Source organism: Protopterus annectens, chromosome 12.part0, assembly GCF_019279795.1.
Source record: "Protopterus annectens isolate FY-2018-M chromosome 12.part0, PAN1.0, whole genome shotgun sequence".
NCBI classification, from domain to species: domain Eukaryota; kingdom Metazoa; phylum Chordata; order Ceratodontiformes; family Protopteridae; genus Protopterus; species Protopterus annectens.
The window spans coordinates 877461401-877479802 of NC_056746.1; the positions used below are offsets into that span (position 1 = coordinate 877461401).

The 18402-nt window shown below is 45.1% G+C and overlaps 1 long non-coding RNA gene across 1 annotated transcript in view; it reads left to right on the forward strand.

Annotated features, from left to right (window-relative positions):
* LOC122816849 overlaps window positions 1-18402 on the forward strand; it is a 218138-nt gene that overhangs the window by 90933 nt on the left and 108803 nt on the right. Inside the window, exon 2 of the long non-coding RNA XR_006367106.1 lies at window positions 12907-13044. This is a non-coding gene — a long non-coding RNA (uncharacterized LOC122816849). The remainder of the gene's footprint in view (window positions 1-12906; window positions 13045-18402) is intronic.

The following is an 18402-nucleotide window of genomic DNA, read 5'->3' on the forward strand; positions in this document are numbered from 1 at the left end:
AAGGATGCTTACTACCATGTAAAAATGGACAGGGCATCCAGGAGTCCCCTACGCTTCCGGATGGGAGCCAGTCATTTCCAGTTTTGAGCACTGCCCTTTGGTCTCACCACAGCCCCCAGGGTGTTCACCAAGTGTATGGCAGTGGTGACGGCTCACTTGAGACGTCGGGGATTCCAGGTGCTTCCGTATCTGGACGACTGGCTCCTTACCGCCCCCACCAGGCATCAGCTAGTCCAAACCAGGGACGCTACCATCACTGTTTGTCAGCAGTTGGGCATAACACTAAATTGGGAAAAATCTGCCTTGTTGCCCTCGCAGAGTGTCACTTTTTATAGGCGCAGAATTAGACACCATTCAAATGTGAGCATTTTTACCGCAGGAGAGGATCAGAATCTTACAACAACAAATACACATCCTGATGCCCCTGAGGAAAGCGAAGACGAGATGGGTTCTCCAACTTCTGGGGACCATGGCAGCAACAATTCTGTTGGTCCCTCTAGCAAGATTGCACATGAGACTTCTCCAATGGCTTCTCTTTGTTCAATGGTCTCTCCAAAAATTTCCACTTTCTCACCCCATTTTACTGACGGGCAGATGCAAGCAGGACTTCAGTTGGTGGCTTTGCACCAACAATTTGGACGGGGGAAGGCCCTTCGTTCCACCCATTCCAGTTGCCACAGTGACCACGGATGCCTCCCAGATGGGGTGGGGGGGGGGGCATTATCTTGGCAGGAAAGTTCAAGGCACGTGGCAAGATCACGAGATACATCTGCATATCAACGTCCTAGAGATGAGAGCAGTGCTACTTGCGGATTGCGGACAGGCTAAGCAGAGCTATTCTGATGCCTTATGAGTGGTCCCTGAATCGTCTAGTTGCAGAACGAATCTTCAGCAGATGGGGTCAGCGTTGCTGCGACCTTTTTGCCATCCATCTCAATGCCAAATGCAGCAACTACTTCACGCTGATCCCCCCACAGGGGGAGTCACCCAGGGACGCTCTGGTCCATGATTGGCCCTCCAGTCTGCTTTATGCTTTCCCTCCATTTCCCCTTGCTGTCAAAGGTAATTCAGAAAGTGCAATCCTTGGGAAGCAGAATGATTCTGATTGCTCCACACTGGCCTCGTCAAGTCTGGTTCCCTTTTCTTCAACCATACATTGTGGACACTCCTTGGATTCTGGACCCTCAACCAGATTTACTGACACACCTGTCAGGACAGTTCCACCCATCTCTGATGACTCTCTGGTTGACAGCCTGGCTGCACCACTTCCGTTGTTAGTTAGGCTTCATAAATTTTCACCGGAAGTGGTTCGCATTTTATCTTCCTCTCATAAGCCAGCTACTAGGAAGATTTATTCCAGCAAATGGAAGAGGTTTTCTATTTGGGCGCATACCCAAGTAATTGATCCGTACACAGCTCCAGTGGCTTCAGTCTTGGAGTTTTTGTCTATGCCCTTCCATCAGGGTTCTGCATCAGCTATCATCAAAGTTCAATTGGCTGCGATCTCTAATTTTCATGTGGCTAATGAGCCTAGTTTCCTGGGTCATAGACTCTGTAAGGCTTTCCTGAAGGGTACTCTGTTACTCCATCCCCCGGTCTCCGAACCTATTATGCCCTGGGATCTCAATTGTGCCCTACAAGCCCTTACTTCACCACCTTTCGAGCCTGCAGCTACCTGTAAATTGAAGTTCTTGACCTGGAAAACAGCCTTCTTAACAGCAATCACTTCAGCAAGGCGAGTTTCAGAAATTCAAGCCCTCTCTGTCAAACCCCCATACTTAATCTTCCATAAGGACAGGGTTTCTCTTAGACCGAACCCATCTTTTCTTCCTAAAGTGGCTTCCGTGTCTAATCTTAATCAGTCCATTGAGTTGCCTGTATTCTTTCTGCAATTTTCAAACAAGGCAAAATTTAAATTCCATCAATTAGAAGCATAACTGTCTATGTACGTCCATCTGCACCGAACAAAAGATATCCGGAAGTCAGATCAACTATTTGTCTCCTTTGCGGACAGCAAAATTGGGTCCCCGGTTTCCAAGGTCACCATATCCAGATGGATATCTAGTTGCATCTCGTTCGCCTACCAAGCGGGAGGAAAAGATCTGCCATTTCCGGTCAAGGCTCACTCTACTCGGGCTGTTTCTACATCTACAGCCTACCAGGCCAGGTTGTCAATGGATAATATATGTGCAGCAGCTACTTGGGCTTCTCCTCACACATTTGTTTCTCATTACAAATTGGATGCGGTTTCTAGGGGCAGGTCGTCCTTTGGCTCCACAGTGCTCAGGAGTATTTTACTATGAGCCAGGGTGTAGGTGCTAGGGACACTGTCCCACGGGTAAGAATGTAGGCGAGATAGGACTACATAACATCAAGAAGTTATGTACTCACCATAACGTTCGATGTATGTAGTCCATCTCGCCTCACATTCTTACTTACCCTCCCACCTTCCCCCTTTCTGGAGGTTAGGGGTTTTTATCTACAGTGTCCCTTTACTTCAGCTTGTTCTTTTTATCTGGATGTTGTGTATGCATGAGGTATGTATGAGTTTCCCAGCAAACTAGATCTGGGGATATGGAGCAGTGCACCATGGAATACCTGCTTAGCCCAGCCAATAGAAGACTTCGAGCTAGAAAAGTTTGGCGAAGTCGGATCCGATAATCGGCTCCGAACCCACGGGTAAGAATGTGAGGCGAGAAGGACTACATACATCAAACGTTATGGTGAGTACATAACTTCTTGTTCCTGTCATACCTTACCTGTGCCTAGAGTTCCTATGGTGGGCAGAGGCCTGCCACCAGAACAAGGGACTGTCATTCACACCACCCCCTGCCGCCCAAACCCTAACTATAGACGCATCAGACTATGCATGGGGTGCTCATCGGGCAGGGAAGTGCATTCAGGGAAAATGGAACACAAATCAAATTCACCTTCATATAAATCAAAAAGAAATGCTAGCTGTACAGAATGCACTGACAGCCTTCAAGGACTACCTTCATCCAGGACAATTACTGATAAAGATGGACAACACCGCGGTTATGTGGTACATAAACAAGCAGGGGGTACACATTCCTACCCCCTCTGCAGACTAGCCATGGCATTGTGGAACATGGCCTTGAGCTACCAAGTACAATTACGAGCTCAATTCCTGCCAGGAAAGCTGAATACTCTGGCAGACGAACCAAGCAGAAGTCTCGTGGACCCACAAGAATGGAAACTGAAACCACGTAGTTTCAACATGTTGACACGCAAATGAGGGAGCCCAGACATGGATCTTTTTGCCTCACCCCAGACCTATCAGTTGGACAAATTTTGCACAAGGACTCCTCACACAAATGCCTGGAAAGTGGATGCTCTGTCCTTCAGCTGGAAAAAACTGTCAGTCTATGCCTTTCCCCCGCTGCCTCTGCTCTCCAGAGTTCTACTAAAAGTCAAGCAGGGCAAACCAGAAATGATTTTGATTGCTCCAGACTGGCCTCGCCAACACTGGTACCCACTCCTGTGCAGTGTGTAGCACATTTCACTGTGGCACCTGCCTCAGACACCTTCCTTACTGTCTCAGCAGAACAACCAAACTCTGCACCCTCGGCTCCAAACCTTGAATTTTGCAGCGTGGCTAATCGCCTAAATTCACCCTTAGCATCCCTCAGCAAACCTGTGATGGATGTCATTTTGGAAGCGAGAAGACCTAGTACTAGAAAATCTTATGCTGACAAATGGAAACGAATATGTGCCTGGAATCAATCTCAAGGGATAAGCACAGCAGTGCCCAACATTCCTCAGTCTTTGCAATACTTAACTGAGATGCTTCACAAGGGCCTGTCCTTAAAAATCCATGCCTCAGCTTTTTCAGCTCATTACAACACAGAACCCCCCCTCTCTCATCTTCTGCTAAAGCAGTATCTCATAGGGGCCAAAAACTTAAGGCCAGCCAGGAGAACACAAACCCTGCCTGGGATCTTAATTTTGTATTGGAGAAATTCACTCTCCCTCCTTTTGAGCCAGCTGCTACTTTAGACTTAAAATTTCTCTCCTGGAAAACAGCTTTCCTTTTAGCAGTCATGTCAGCTACAAGGATTTCTGAATTACAGGCTCTTATGGCAGTAGAGCCTTTCATCATTTTTCATGCGGACAGGGTCTCTCTCTGGACCAACCTATCCTTCATGCCCAAGTTGGTATCCAGTGTGGCTGTTAATCAGACCATTCATTTGCCAACTTTCCTTCCTAATCCGCAGAAAAAGGGGAAGCGGATTCTGCATTCATTGGATGTACACACACAACTTAGATTTTACTTAAACAGGACTAAATCTAAATCTGAACAACTGCTGGTAGCATTTGCTGCAGGGGCAGAGGGAAAGGCTGTTTCAAAGCAAACCATTTCCAAATGGATAAGCCATTGTATTTGTTTCTGCTATAAACACCATGGAGAAACTATCCCCCAGGGGATCATATTCCATTCCACCAGGGCTGCATCTATTTCAACAGCCTTTCTCAGAGATGTTTTTACTAGGGATATTCTAGAAGCTGCTACCTGGAGCTCAGTTCATACTTTCATCAAACATTACCATTTACCACTTTTCTCTAAATCCAGAGCTGGCTTTGCCACTGCTGTCTTGTAGGGCCTTATAGCTGGTCCTAATGCTGTATAATTTCCTCCTCCTGACCATAGCTTTGGAACTCTACCCAAATGGAATGACTGCAACAGTGAAACACGAAGAACATAGTACAGATGTGTACACTTACCATAAATGTAGATGTTCGAGTGTATTCACTGTTACAGTCCTGGTTACCCTCCCTCCAGCCCCCTATTTTTCTCTGGCTATACCTCTACTTTCTTTTACTATGCTTAAAAGCCCTTTTGGTGTATTTACTTTTGGATGGAGGTATATTTTTGTGTGTTAAAGTTTATTTGCTCCCCATTAGGGGGTCACCTGACATCTGGGGCAAGAAAAACTGATGTAATGGCATCAGCTGCATGTTTTATACCCCTGACGACCTGACATCATGGAAGAAGAGACAGCAACTGACGCAGGACCCAAGACTTTGTTAATCAGGCCGACTGAGGGCAACCGGCCAGCAGATTACCCAAATGTAATGACTGCAACAGTAAATACACTTGAACATCTACATTTATGGTAAGTGTACACAGCTGTACTTTTTGTATTCATTGGACTGGCCTGAAAATGGTCAAGTTGGATCAGTGCCCTACCCGGAAAACAAAGATAAATGAGTAAGTAAATAAATAAGTACAGGTCTGGTATTAAATGAAATGCCGTGTACTGTGGGGTTATGAAATTTGACTAGTGAGCAGTGGGTTTACCATTGCTCTTTTTATAACTCATTTCCTAACTTTGTCTTGCAAGCAGATGTTCTACGTGTTTCACTGTTGCAGTCATTACATTTTGGGTAATCTGCTGGCAGGTTGCCCTCAGTCGGCCTGAATTCCAAAGTCTTGGGTCATGCGTCTGTTGCTGTCTTCTCTTCCATGACGTCAGGTCATCAGGGGTATAAAACATGCATCCGACGCCATTTTCTTTAGTCTTTTTTGCCACGCAGTGCCCGAAGCAGTAGCATTTCGCAAGTGCCGGTCGGCCGACTAGTGAAATATTCGAGTTTGAGTTTCAGAACCGAAGTCTTCACTAAAGCGAAGTACCCTGTTGGGGAAACTTTTTTCTTGCTTTTTACCGATGTCAGAAAAAGTTAATAATTGTATTACTTGTGGGAAGCAAATACTGTATTCCTTGCCTAGGCCCTGACCACAACGTGCCTGGCTGTCGATTTTGTGCTAGATTTAACCAACGCACTATTAAGCGTTGGTATATTTTTGCATCTAAGTATTTTGGAAACGGATTTAACTACCCAGAAATGTCTACTGATAGCAATCCGACTACTGGAGTGCATAAAAAACGCAAAGAAAAGGACAGAGAAAGGCAGTCGAGATCCAAAACCGACAACGAAGCTTCTCCTAAGCCAGTCGCCGGTTCGCCATTACTCAGTGAGACGCTTTCGCAGCCCCTGATACCCGCTACCTTAGAGTCGCAGGCCTCTACCGACACTCTCATGTGGAGTCCGGCATGCTGCAAGATACTCAAGGTATTGGACCGACAGATGTATCTTCCTCAGATGGGTCCAGAGCTGCTGAGCAGGCACCGACTTCTGAGGGTGTATTCAGACCTCAACATTTGTATATCAAACCAATGACAGCTGCAAAATCAAAGACAAAAGCAAGCTCTAAAACTAAAAAAAGATGCATGAGCCACGTGCACAGGCCTCTATGCCTAAAAAAACAAATGATCAAAATGGCTGAAGACCGAAGACCTTATTACCTTGATCAGGGGTATCCATCCCCCTCCAGATACAGGCCTAGGCAAGACACTGATTATGAATCTTCAGATCAGGTTTCTATTTCTTTTGATTCCTGTTCTGATCAGGAATTATCTATACCTCCCTATGAGGATTTTGATGCTGAGGAGTCTATTCCATCTGCATCTCCTCCTGAGGATTATTCATTTGGAGAAACCTTGCATACTTTGAGGGAGCATTTTCACTGGGAGAGTCCAGACTTCTCAGAATCAAAAAAGAGGCTCAGGGACTTCCTTCTTCTCCCTCAGCACAAGCCTTTAGCCATTCCCCCTGTTTTAGACATTGTGGATGATGTGTTTTCGGAGTCAAGCTTGACCCCTGACTCCTTACCTCCGGCTCCCAGTAAGCCTGATAGATATTACAGGGTCCCTGAGTCTCATAATTTTTTATTTAGAAACCCTGCTGCTGATCCTGAAACTATTTCACAGGGTCCAAAGGGAGTTAAGACCTCAACAGCAAAAAATCCTACCCCCTCTGACAGAGATTCAAAGGCACTAGACAGATGGGGAAAAAAGGTTTATACATCTGCAACCTTGGCAATCAGGGCCTTAAACTATCAATTTAATATGCTTAAGTGCCAACAACATGTTATGGGATTGCTGAAACAGAAAATGATGTTGATTTCAGAATGTGCAGAAAATAAAGAATTGCAGGAATTATTGCATGCAGCTGAACAAGTTGGAAAGCATACTTTGCAATGTGGTTTTGATTCCTTAGAGGCCTCCTGCAGGGCCACAGTTACTGGATCTGTGATTAGGAGGCATGCCTGGTTAAAAGAACAAAATTTGCCTGATCATGTTAGAGATAAATTGCTAGATGCACCTTTACAGCATGATTTTCTATTTGGTATTAAGGCAGAAGAGGTTTTAAAGAAAATGGAAGACAAAGCTAAGTCTATGCAAACTGTTAAAGACTTCTTACAAGTACAGCCTACAAAAAATTGGTCCTTTCCTGTGCCAGACAGAGCTCAAAGGGGCAAATCCATGTGCCCTAAGCGTTCCAGATACCAGGCGTAAGATTCATACAGGTCAAAGTAATGGGGCGCTTCCACCTCCAAATCTGGAGGAGATAAAGTGCAAACCTACAGAAAACAATCCCAGTGACTTCCCTCTGCCTATACCAAGCACTTATCTTTTGGCAGCACCCATAGGAGGAAAATTAGCACTTATTGCTCAAAATTGGCAGTTAATAACCCAGGACGTCATATCACGGGGATACAGATTCCATTTCCACACTCTGCCAATGGCATATGGTTGGCCAGATCTGCCAAAAAATCAATGGGCAGAGGCACAGAAACAGGTTATGTCCCTCATGGCTATAGGGGCCATTCACACAGTACCAGAACAGGAAAGGACAAGGTTTTTACTCGACTGTTCTTGGTACTCAAAGGACAAAGCCTGGCGGCCAATACTGGAGGACAAGGCCTGGCGGCCAATACTGAATTTATCGATTTTTAACACATACCTGGACATTCCAAAAATCAAAATGCTGACTTTGCAGCAGCTTCTGCCCCATGCTGGGCAAGAATGCTTGGCTGGTGACTTTAGACCTAAAAGAGGCATACCTGCATGTCCCAATAAGACAATCGTGCAGAAGATACCTCTGATTCAAGGCTGGCTTAATGGATTACCAATTCTCTGCACTGCCCTTTGGCTTATCTACTGCGCCCAGGGTCTTTACAAAGTGCCTGGCACCAGTAATTGCTTTCTGCAGACAAAGAAGTATACAAATATGTCCTTACTTGGATGACTGTCTCATTCAAGCAGAGATCTTCGACACATCGCGTTTGTGAAAAGGCTTCTAACGTGCCTAGGGTACACAATAAACTAAAAGAAATCACAACTGGTACCCTCTCAAAAGATAGCATTCCTGGGTGCAAGCTTGAATACAACTGCCCAGATGGCTTACCTCACGCTAGACAAGCAAAGACAACTGACTGCTTACTTCAAACTGATGGCAACAAAAACCCAGTCTTCTGCAAGGCAAATTCTGCAGGCTCTGGGCTTCATGGCATCCTGCATCCTACTAATTCCTTATGCAAAACTGCATATGAGGAAACTTCAGTGGTACCTAAAAAGTTTATGGAGTCAACATTCACACAATCTGGAAACAATGATTCCTCTCACTCCCTGCCTGCAACAGTAGTTTCTATGGTGGACAAAGGCATGTCACCAAAACATGAGACTGCCCATCACTCTACCCCCCTGCCAGCCAAACCTTAACAACAGATGCATCAGATTATGTCTGGGGGGCCCACATGGCAGGAAGATGCATTCAGGGCTTATGGACACCAAAACAAATGCATCTGCATATCAACCAGAAAGAGATGCTAGCTGTTCAAAATGCCCTAACAGCCTTCAAGGACTTACTTCATCCAGGACAACTACTGATAAAGATCGACAACATCACAGTCATGTGGTATATAAACAAGCAAGGGGGGCACACACTCGTACCCCCTTTGCAGATTAGCCATGGCACTGTGGGACACAGCCTTGACCTACCAAATACATCTTCAAGCTCAATTCCTGCCCTTAAAACAAAACACTCTGGCAGACGATTTAAGCAGAAATCTTGTGGATCCTCACAAGTGGAAACTAAATCCACAAGTCTTCAGCATGATAACTGAGAAATGGGGGAGCCCAGACATAGATCCGTTTGCCTCTCCTCAAAATTATCAATTGAAAAGATTCTGCACAAGGACTTATCACAGACAAGCATGGAAAGTGGACGCCCTATCCTTCATTAGTTTACGCCTTTCCTCCTCTGCCTCTTTTACCCAAGGTCCTCCTAAACATCAGACAAGAGAAGCCAAAGATGATATTAATTGCCCCAGACTGGCCCCACCAATATTGGTACCCACTCCTAAGGAACTAGGCTCAATACCCAGCTTGGACCTTGCCTCAAAGACCACAACTACTGTGCCAGCAAAACAATCGGATCCTGCACAATCAACTACAGACTCTGAACCTGGCAGCATGGCTAATCAGGTAGTCATACAAACAACACCTCTCAGTAAAGCTGTGATGGATGTCATTTTGGAAGCCAGAAGGCCAAGTACTAGAAAATCTTATGCTGGTAAATGGAAGAGATTCTGTGCTTGGAATCAAGACACAAGGAACTGATACAGCAGAACCAAATATTCCTCAGGTATTACAATACTTAACTGAGATGCTTGATAAAGGCCTATCTTTCTCAGCTATCAAAATCCATGCCTCGGCCATTTTGGCTCATTACAGTACAGAGCCACCAATCTTTTCTCATCCTTTACTAAAGCAGTATCTTAGAGGAGCTAAAATTTAAGGCCTCCTAGAAGATCACCTTTACCTGCATGGGACCTGAATTATGTGTTGGAAAAGCTCATCCTACCTCTATTTGAACCAGCTGCTACCGCTGATCTAAAGTTCTTATCATGGAAAACAGTTCTGCTACTAGCAATTACTTCAGCAAGAAGAGTTTCAGAGCTACAGGCCCTGATGGCTGTAGAGCCTTTTATCATATTTTACCCAGACAGGGTGTGTCTGAGGACAAATCCTACTTTCATGCCTAAGGTGGTTTCCAGTGTGGCTCTTAATCAAACAATTCATCTGCCAACTTTTTATCCAAATCCGCAGAACAAGGGGGAGAGAATTCTGCATTCCTTGGACGTACACAGACAGCTAAGATTCTACTTGAGCAGGACAAAAGCTCTAAGAAAAACTGAGCAATTACTAGTGTCATATGCTGCAAGATCAGAAGGAAAGGCTATTTCAAAGCAGACAATTTCAAAGTGGATAAACCACTCTGTTTCTGCTATTTACACCATGGTAAACCTGTGCCCAAGGGCATTAGGTCTCATTCCACCAGAGCTGCTGCTACTTCAGCAGCCCTTCTTAGAGGAGTACCAACCAAAGACATTCTAGAGGCTGCTACTTGGAGTTCTGTTCACAACTTTACAAAGCATTACCATTTGCCTCTCTAAGTCCAGGGCAGGCTTTGCCATTGCAGTGCTGCAGGGCCTTATAGCCACACCTAATGCTGTTTAGCTCCAGCCTCCCAACCATAGCTTTGGGATTCTACCCAAATGTAATGACTGCTACAGTGAAACACGAAAAACATAGTACAGTTGTGTGCACTTACCATGAATGTAGATGTTAGAGTGTATTCACTGTTGCAGTCCAGGTTACCCTCCCGCCATCCCCCTGTCATTCTGAGTTTTATCTTTCCTTCTCTATCTTCTACAACCTTTTGGTGTATTTGCTTGTAGATGAAGGTAAAGTTTATATTTATGTGTGTGTGTGTGTGTGTGTGTGTGTGTGTGTGTGTGTGTGTGTGTGTGTGTGTGTGTGTGTGTATATATATATATATATATATATATATATATATATAGATATATATATATTTGTGTGTATGTATATATATATGTGCATATATATATATATATATATATATATATAAATTGCTACCTTTTTGACATCGGGGGCAAGAAAAACTAAAGAAAATGGCATCGGAAATATGTTTTATACCCCTAACGACCTGACGTCATGGAAGAGAAGCCAGCAACTGACGCAGGACCCAAGACTTTGGAATTCAGGCCGACTGAGGGCAACCTGCCAGCAGATTACCCCAAATGTAACGACTGCAACAGTGAATACACTCTAACATCTACATTTATGGTAAGTGTACACAACTGTACTTGTCAGTTATTTAGCACCAGACCCCCCCCCACACACACACACACACATACGCACACACATTTCATATTTACACTAAGGCATTAAAATATAATAGTCAAGATGAAATAAGGAAGATATTTTTTTTTCCAAATCCTCAACAGGACTTGACAATGTCTCCCCTTCCTGTGTCTCATCTGCTTTTTCATTCCTTGCACAGGTAAATTAAACCACCCTTAGATAGGCAAGAGCCACACACTTAATTCATTAATATCCAGGAGGTCTTGTTAACGCACTCCTTCACTTTCAAGTTATGAGTGTGGTGTTAGAGTGGGCCAGACTGTGGTTCCATGGAGGTCCCCACCCCATCCCAGCTTATCTTTTACAGTAGATGACTAGCTTGTTCAGGGAGAGATTTACATCCTCTCATACACACCCCTACTCAGTGCTTGGCTGGTCTCTTTCATAAGCTGTCTTTGCACCATCACATAAGCATCACTAATGTGATAGACCTAGCCAGTTCCCTCCATCCAAAATGGGTGAGCTGGCATCAGCTGCTCAGGCCCATCCTCCCTCCTTCCAGCACCTCCAGTGCCATACTGCTAGTCAAACATAGGTTACCTAATTGTAATCAGAGCTTCGTCTGTCTCTCTGCCATGGGATTGGGAGGTGGAGGTTATGTAAATGTAAAAATAACTGGTGTGACTGACTCTATAGTAGAATTTTAGTACAGAACTTTGCCAATGGAAACTTCAGCTGCTGGTTCTTTGCAGTAGATCACCAAGATTTCTATTGAGTGTGTATCACCCTTTGAAGAGATAAGTTGGAAGGGGAGCTTAGGGTGAAGAAACTGGTAGGCAGACTTTAGTGAGAAGTAATCGGGTCCAAGCCTATCGGCAAACCAGTTAGAAATGTTAATGAGTCAGTGACACATTCTGTGCAGAAAATTGCAGGCGAACTTGACCTACGCCAAGCTGCAACTAAAATGTTTAACCATGTGCCCTGAGGTTAAGGCTGTGTATACAACTGCTTCAGCAAAGCCTAGAGAATGGTAAATGGATGAAAGTTTCTGAGAGAGATTTTTTTTTTATGCTGTAAAGCCTAAGAGTTGGTTGCAGTTTTTAACCATCAGAAATTGCTTGTTTTGGGAAGCCATCCTCCAGGGTAACACCCTGGGATTTTATTTTGTTTGGAACCAAGCTTACATAAAATAATTTACTCCTCAGATTTCTTTTCTGTCAGACTATGCAGATCTGCACTGTTGAGGCTTGGCAATGGAATTGAACAAGAGCGTAAGATTTTCAATTTTTGTTTAGAGCCAGACAACTTTGCCTTTGCATTTTCTTGTTCAAGTTGCATACGTTTGTAAGGCAGTCTTTGCTCAGCAGACATCAAGTCATTTAGTAAATGTTTCCTGCTTGTGTACTGGCACATCAGAAAAACCCAGAGCACTTTTTGTTCACTGTGATGGGCTATTCTTTAGAACATTTCTTAACCTGCTGGCAATTTGAAGAGGGTTGCATGCGTACTGCTGCCTGGCAAACCAACAATGCAGGTGTCTGATTCTTGTGCTGACCGGTGGGCACCCCCCCCCCCCCCGCACCAAAGTAACAAGCAACGGACATGAACTTTTGTATTGCAGCTACAGTTAAAAACAATAGTTGAGAAGACCAGTATAATATCATTTGTAAGTAGTCTTGAGACTGAGGTAGGCACCTTGAAGGGCACCTTGAAGTAGTCTGAACTTCACTGTATTGTTTGAGTATGAGCAGTATGAAAATTTATTTTAACATAGTTTCAAGTATTTTTTTTTCTTCTGTTGCAAGAAAACATGTAAGGTGGCATTAGTTTGCATTCACTTTCTTTATTGACAGGGTGTTTATTTCTTTCTTAGGCCTGCCATGAAGAATTTGTACCTCTGCTTATAAGAAAATGGTGCAGACTTGGACACTTGATTGTTGCAGTCATTTAACAAGAAAAAAATAAGAAAATGGCCAATCTAAGTCCTTTTTACAGTCATTACAAGCCTCAGGTGAGGATAATGTGGTAAACAGCAATAGGCTAATGTATTTTTACTGAACTGTGTCATCAACATACTGACTGGGACAACTTTTGAGATTCTTTCAGGAGGTTGTTGAATTACATGCTTTACAATTCAGTAAAATTTCGCAAGGCAAAGAAAGTTTTTATATGAGTAAAATAGTATGCATTATACTTCTGAACTGAAGTAGTTTACTTCATTTGATCTTCAACCTTTGGGTACAGGATCCGTATCTGATCAGAGCCGACAATTTCACTAGCATCTGCTCCGAGCTCCTCCCCTTACCCATAATACACCTCCACTACCTTCCAACCCCCAGATCTCGTTTGCCATGGCTTGCCATAAGCATCGTGATCCTGAGCTCCGAGTCTGTGAGTTGGGTAGTTTTGATATTTTAGTGGTTTTTGATTTTAGTGTGTAACTTGTTTAGTGTAGGTTGTCCCAGCACAACAAATATATCAGGAATCCGGTGAAAGTAAAACCAAGAACCATTTAATTTTAAGCGCTTTTCGTTGCCAAAATGTAGCAACTTTTTCAGAAACACGTACAAAGTTTCAAAGAACAGTATTTAAATAATTGAATCATGTCACATGATAGACACACCTCTCTCTATTAGATTTTTTTAAAAAGAAACTTCACTAAAAAAAAACACACATTGTTCATAAATACATGATAAACTAGCAGCAAGTTTACCAAAAATCTCAACGATTACATTGTTAAATGTTGTTGATTAACCAAACAAAACATTGAATTAAAAAAACAGTGTACAACCCAATCTCAAATTACCGGATTCGTGATATATTTATTGTGCTGGGACAAGGTACTGCTGACTCGGTTTTTGTTTTTTCAGTTGTTTATCTCTTCTCAAGTTTTATCTGTTAGTGTAAGTTCCCTCTCTTCCTCCCCTCGCTGGTGTGTCGTATTTTAGGGTTTTTTTTGTAGTTTTAGTCAGTTGGTTAGTTAAGAGCATTGTTGTCTTCCCCTCCCCCCCTCAGGATTCTGCATGCCTTCTGAGTGTGTGGTGAGTGGGTCTGTGTAGGAAATAGTTTTTTCCATATATATTGTGTATTAGACTTTAAGTATTTGTGTGAGAAATTGATTCCAAGCCCGTCTTCAAGAGGTGCACTGAGCGTGGCCATAAATTGTCACCTGCTGATGGCCACACTTATTTGTTTGGGTGTAGCCCATTTAAGCAGTGATTGTGCTATTTGGGTGGGTTTCAACCCACGCGCCATCAAGGATAGATGGGCCAAGTTGGCTTTAAAAGGCCTTCTACCTACTAAGGAGGCGGCTGCCGCCTCTACTGCTTCGGTCACAGTGGTTGCTGTGGCCACCTCTTTTGTCCTTCCTTCTCCCTCCCTCCCAGGCTGGGACTCACCCTCCCACTTCTAAGCCTGCAGAAGCGGAGAGCAGAAAAGCCAGAGAGAAGGAGAGAGAGAGAACAGTGGACTGAAAAGTGCAAGAGGTCCCTGGACCTTTCAGCATCATGAACGTCCGCCAAGAGTCAGTCTAGGCTCCATGACTCCCCTTGGCTCTGATCTCCCAGGTTTTCCCCGGAGCTGGAGGAGCCACAACCACCATCTAGGGCCTCTGTTCCTCGACTCACCAGGTCGGAGTCCGTGGCCTCCTCACGGTCCACCCGAAGCCTTTCCAAAATCGACATGGATAAAAATGATGCGGAGGTTCATTCGTACACAAATCCAGATGGGAGTCTTGTTAGCCTCCTCTCCCTCTGGAGGGGGGAGCTCACTTCCTTTCTTCACACCAATTTCTCCTTCTCCGATCCGACCTCCGGGTTCGGAGTACATGGATCCGAGGATGGCCTTAGTCACGGTGTCGGTGCCGATGGTACCTGTCTCCTCGATGCCGGCAACTGCCTGAAGCGTGTCGGATCTGACCAGTTCAGATCAGAGTGGCTCTCGGAGCCTGGGTGTCGAATCAGTGGGAGTGAAACTCTTTCCATCGGCTCCAGAGTTGTTGGGCCAAGTCCCACCCCCAGAGCTCCATCCACTTCGGCACTGGTCCGATTCTTGCTCTTGATTCGGGGAGAGCGGTTTCCTTATTGGTGGCCCAGGAGACATGTTCCCCCTCAGCATTCGACATGGTAGAAAAGGTTCTGTCCACTGGATTGAGACCCTTGACTATTTCCTTGGACTCCACCCCGACTCCCTCGGCTTTGTGTATGAATCCCATCATTTTACCTGAGGGGACAGCCTGTGCCTGAGGGGACAGCCTGTGCCTGAGGGACAGCCTGTGCTCGAGGAGCCCCAGGCTGTTCCCCCTGAGGAACAAGTGGCTTGCGAGTTCCCCCCGGAAAGCCCCACAGGAGACGTGCCTCGCAAGCATACATGTAAGAGGAGGTACTTGGACTCCCCCGAGTCCCTCACTGAGGACACGGATTTGGATGATGGGGAAGGTTCCTGCAGATCACCTCCCAAGGATGTCTTCTTTGGAGAGATCATGGAAATCCTATGCGAGCAGGGAGGTTGGTCCGCCCTTAAACCTTCCTCTGACGAATCTGTGTTCCTGGAGGCTTTCGGCACGGGCCCATCTACTTCCTGGGTGTCCCCTCCCGCAGATCCTCTGGTGGACCTGGTCACCTCGTGGGCCTGGAAGGAGCTGAACACCGTGGAACCAATCCTGAATGACCAGACAAAATTTTGAGTTCTCCCTCTGACAGACCAGCATGGAACAAAGGGTCCCCTGTAGACACTATGGTGGTAGCAGCAGCCACCAAAAAGAAACTAGCCCAAGAGAGTTCCTCGGTTCATCCCCCTGACCTTGAGTCTAGGATGATGGACCGCTTGGGGAAGCAGGTTTATGCATCAATGACCTTTTACATCAGGGCGCTGAATTACCTTGCCCACGTTACTAGACTACAGCACGACCTGGTAAAGGAACTGGCTGAGTCTCCCCCTAAGTCCATGTCGCACGAGGACAGAGACACGTTCTCTGTGAGGATGGCCACTTTAAAAGCGGTTTCCAACACGTCCATTCGACTCCTTTCACATGCTGCTAATGGAGCGGCTAGGGCAGCTGGGTCCGGCATGTCCATGAGGCGCAACGCCTGCCTCAGATTATGTCAGATGTTCTTAGTGTTTCACTGTTGCAATCATCACATTTGGGTTATCTGCCTGCAAGTAGCCCTCAGCCGGCCTGAATATACTAGAGTCTTCGGATTTCTGCATCGGATGCTGTTGCTTCTTCCATGACGTCAGGTCGTCAGGGGTATAAAACATGCAGCCGATGTCATTGCATCAGTCTTTTTTTTTGCCGTGCGGTGCCCGAAGCAGAAGCAGTTTGCAAGTGCCGGTCCCAAAGTCTTCAGAAAAGATAAGTACCCCGTTGGGGATCCTTTTTTCTTGTTCTAACCGACGTCAGAAAAAATTAACAATTGTCTTGCCTATGGAAAGCAAATACCTGATAGAGATTTTCATTCTTACTGCGTCATCTGTTTAGGCCCAGACCACGACATTCCTCACTGTTGTGTTTGTGCCTTGTTCAACGCCCAAACTATTCGTCGTCGGGCTATTTTTCTAGCTAAATACTTTCGTTCTCGATCTCTGTACTCCAAAATGGCTTCGTTAAGCCATCCGACTACCGATCTTCCAAAAAAAGTAAGGATAAAGACAGAGATGGACTGCATAGGTCCAAAACTGCTGACGACACTTCCGTTAAGCTAGTCGGCAGTCCACCGGTACTGGGTGAGGCGCTTTCGCACAGACCTAAGCAGTGGGAGGCTTCCATCTCCAAAGTAGGGAGTAGTAAACCACCATCCTATGGAAAAATGTCACAATAACGTAACCTTAACCCTCCCAAGCCCTGCTCAACTACTTGCTCCCTTAGGAGGAAAGCTCGCCCTGCATGCAAAAAAATCGGAATCCTTACCCAGGACAAATGGGTTTTGAACATAGTTTCCTGAGGATACAGACTCCACTTCCACAAACTACCAACCCCAAATGGTTGGCCAGAACTCCCCCCAAATCAATGGATGGAGGCCCAACAGCAGGTTCTCTCTCTTTTCAGTATCAGGGCTATTCAACCGGTCCCAGCAGAACCAAGGGGGCAAGATATTTATTCAAGACTTTTTCTGGTACCCAGGAAAGAAAACTCCTAGCGTCCTATTTTGGACCTCTCTATTCTCAACACCTTTCTGGTGGTTCCAAAATTCAAAATGCTAACTCTTCAACAGCTTCTTCCTATGCTAGCCAAGGATGGCTGGCTGGCGACCCTAGACTTAAAGGAAGCTTACCTGCAAATCCCAATAATGGAAACCTGCAGACAATACCTATGCTTTAGGGTGGGTTCCATGCATTTTCAGATGTTCTTTGCGTTTCACTGTTGCAGTCATTACATTTGGGGCAATCTACTGGTAGGTCCCTCAGTCGGTCTGAATAACAAAGTCTTGGGTCCTGCGTCGGTTGCTGTCCCCTCTTCCATGACATCAGGGGTATAAAACATGCAGCCAACGCCATTTTATTCAGTCTTTCTTGCCGCGCGGTGCCCGAAGCAGAAGCAGTTCGCAAGTGCAGGTTGGCTAACTCCTGAAATTTTCGCATTCGAGTTTCAGAACCAAAGTCTTCAACTAAAGCTAAGTACCCCGTTGGGGAAACTTTTTCTTGCTCCTTACCGATGTCAGTAAAAGTTAATAATTGCATTACTTGTGGGAAGCAAATACCTCATAAGGGTTTTCATTTGTACTGTATTCCTTGCCTAGGCTCAGATCATAACGTGCCTTGCTGTCGGTTTTGTACTAGATTTAACCAACACACTATTAAGCGTCGGTATGTTTTTGCTTCAAAATATTTTGGATCCAGATTTAATTACCCTGAAATGTCATCTGTTAGCAATCAGACTATCAGAGTTCACAAAAAACGCAAAGCAAAAGACAGAGACAGACCGTCGAGGTTCAAAGCAGACGACAACGCTTCTCCTAAGCCAGTTGCTGGTTTGCCAGTACTCAATGAGGCGCTTTTGCAGCCCCTGATACCCGCTACTTTTGAGTCGCAGGCCTCTACCAAGACCCATGCGGAGTCCGGAATGCCACAAGATTCTCGAGTATTGAATCCACGGATGTCTCTCTCCCTTGGATGGGTCCTGAGCTGCTGAGCAGGCACCGGCTTCTGAGGGTGTTTTCAGGCCTCAACATTTTTATATAAGATCAACACCAGCTTCAAAAACAAGATCAAAAACATCTAAGTCTAAAAAACGACGCCTAAAAAAACAGATGATCAAAATGGCTGAGGACTTAATTACCTTGATCAGTTGTTCCCAACCCCCCCTCCTGCTAAGAGGCCTAGGCAAGACACTGATTATGAATCTTCAAATCAGGTTTCTATTTCCGATTCC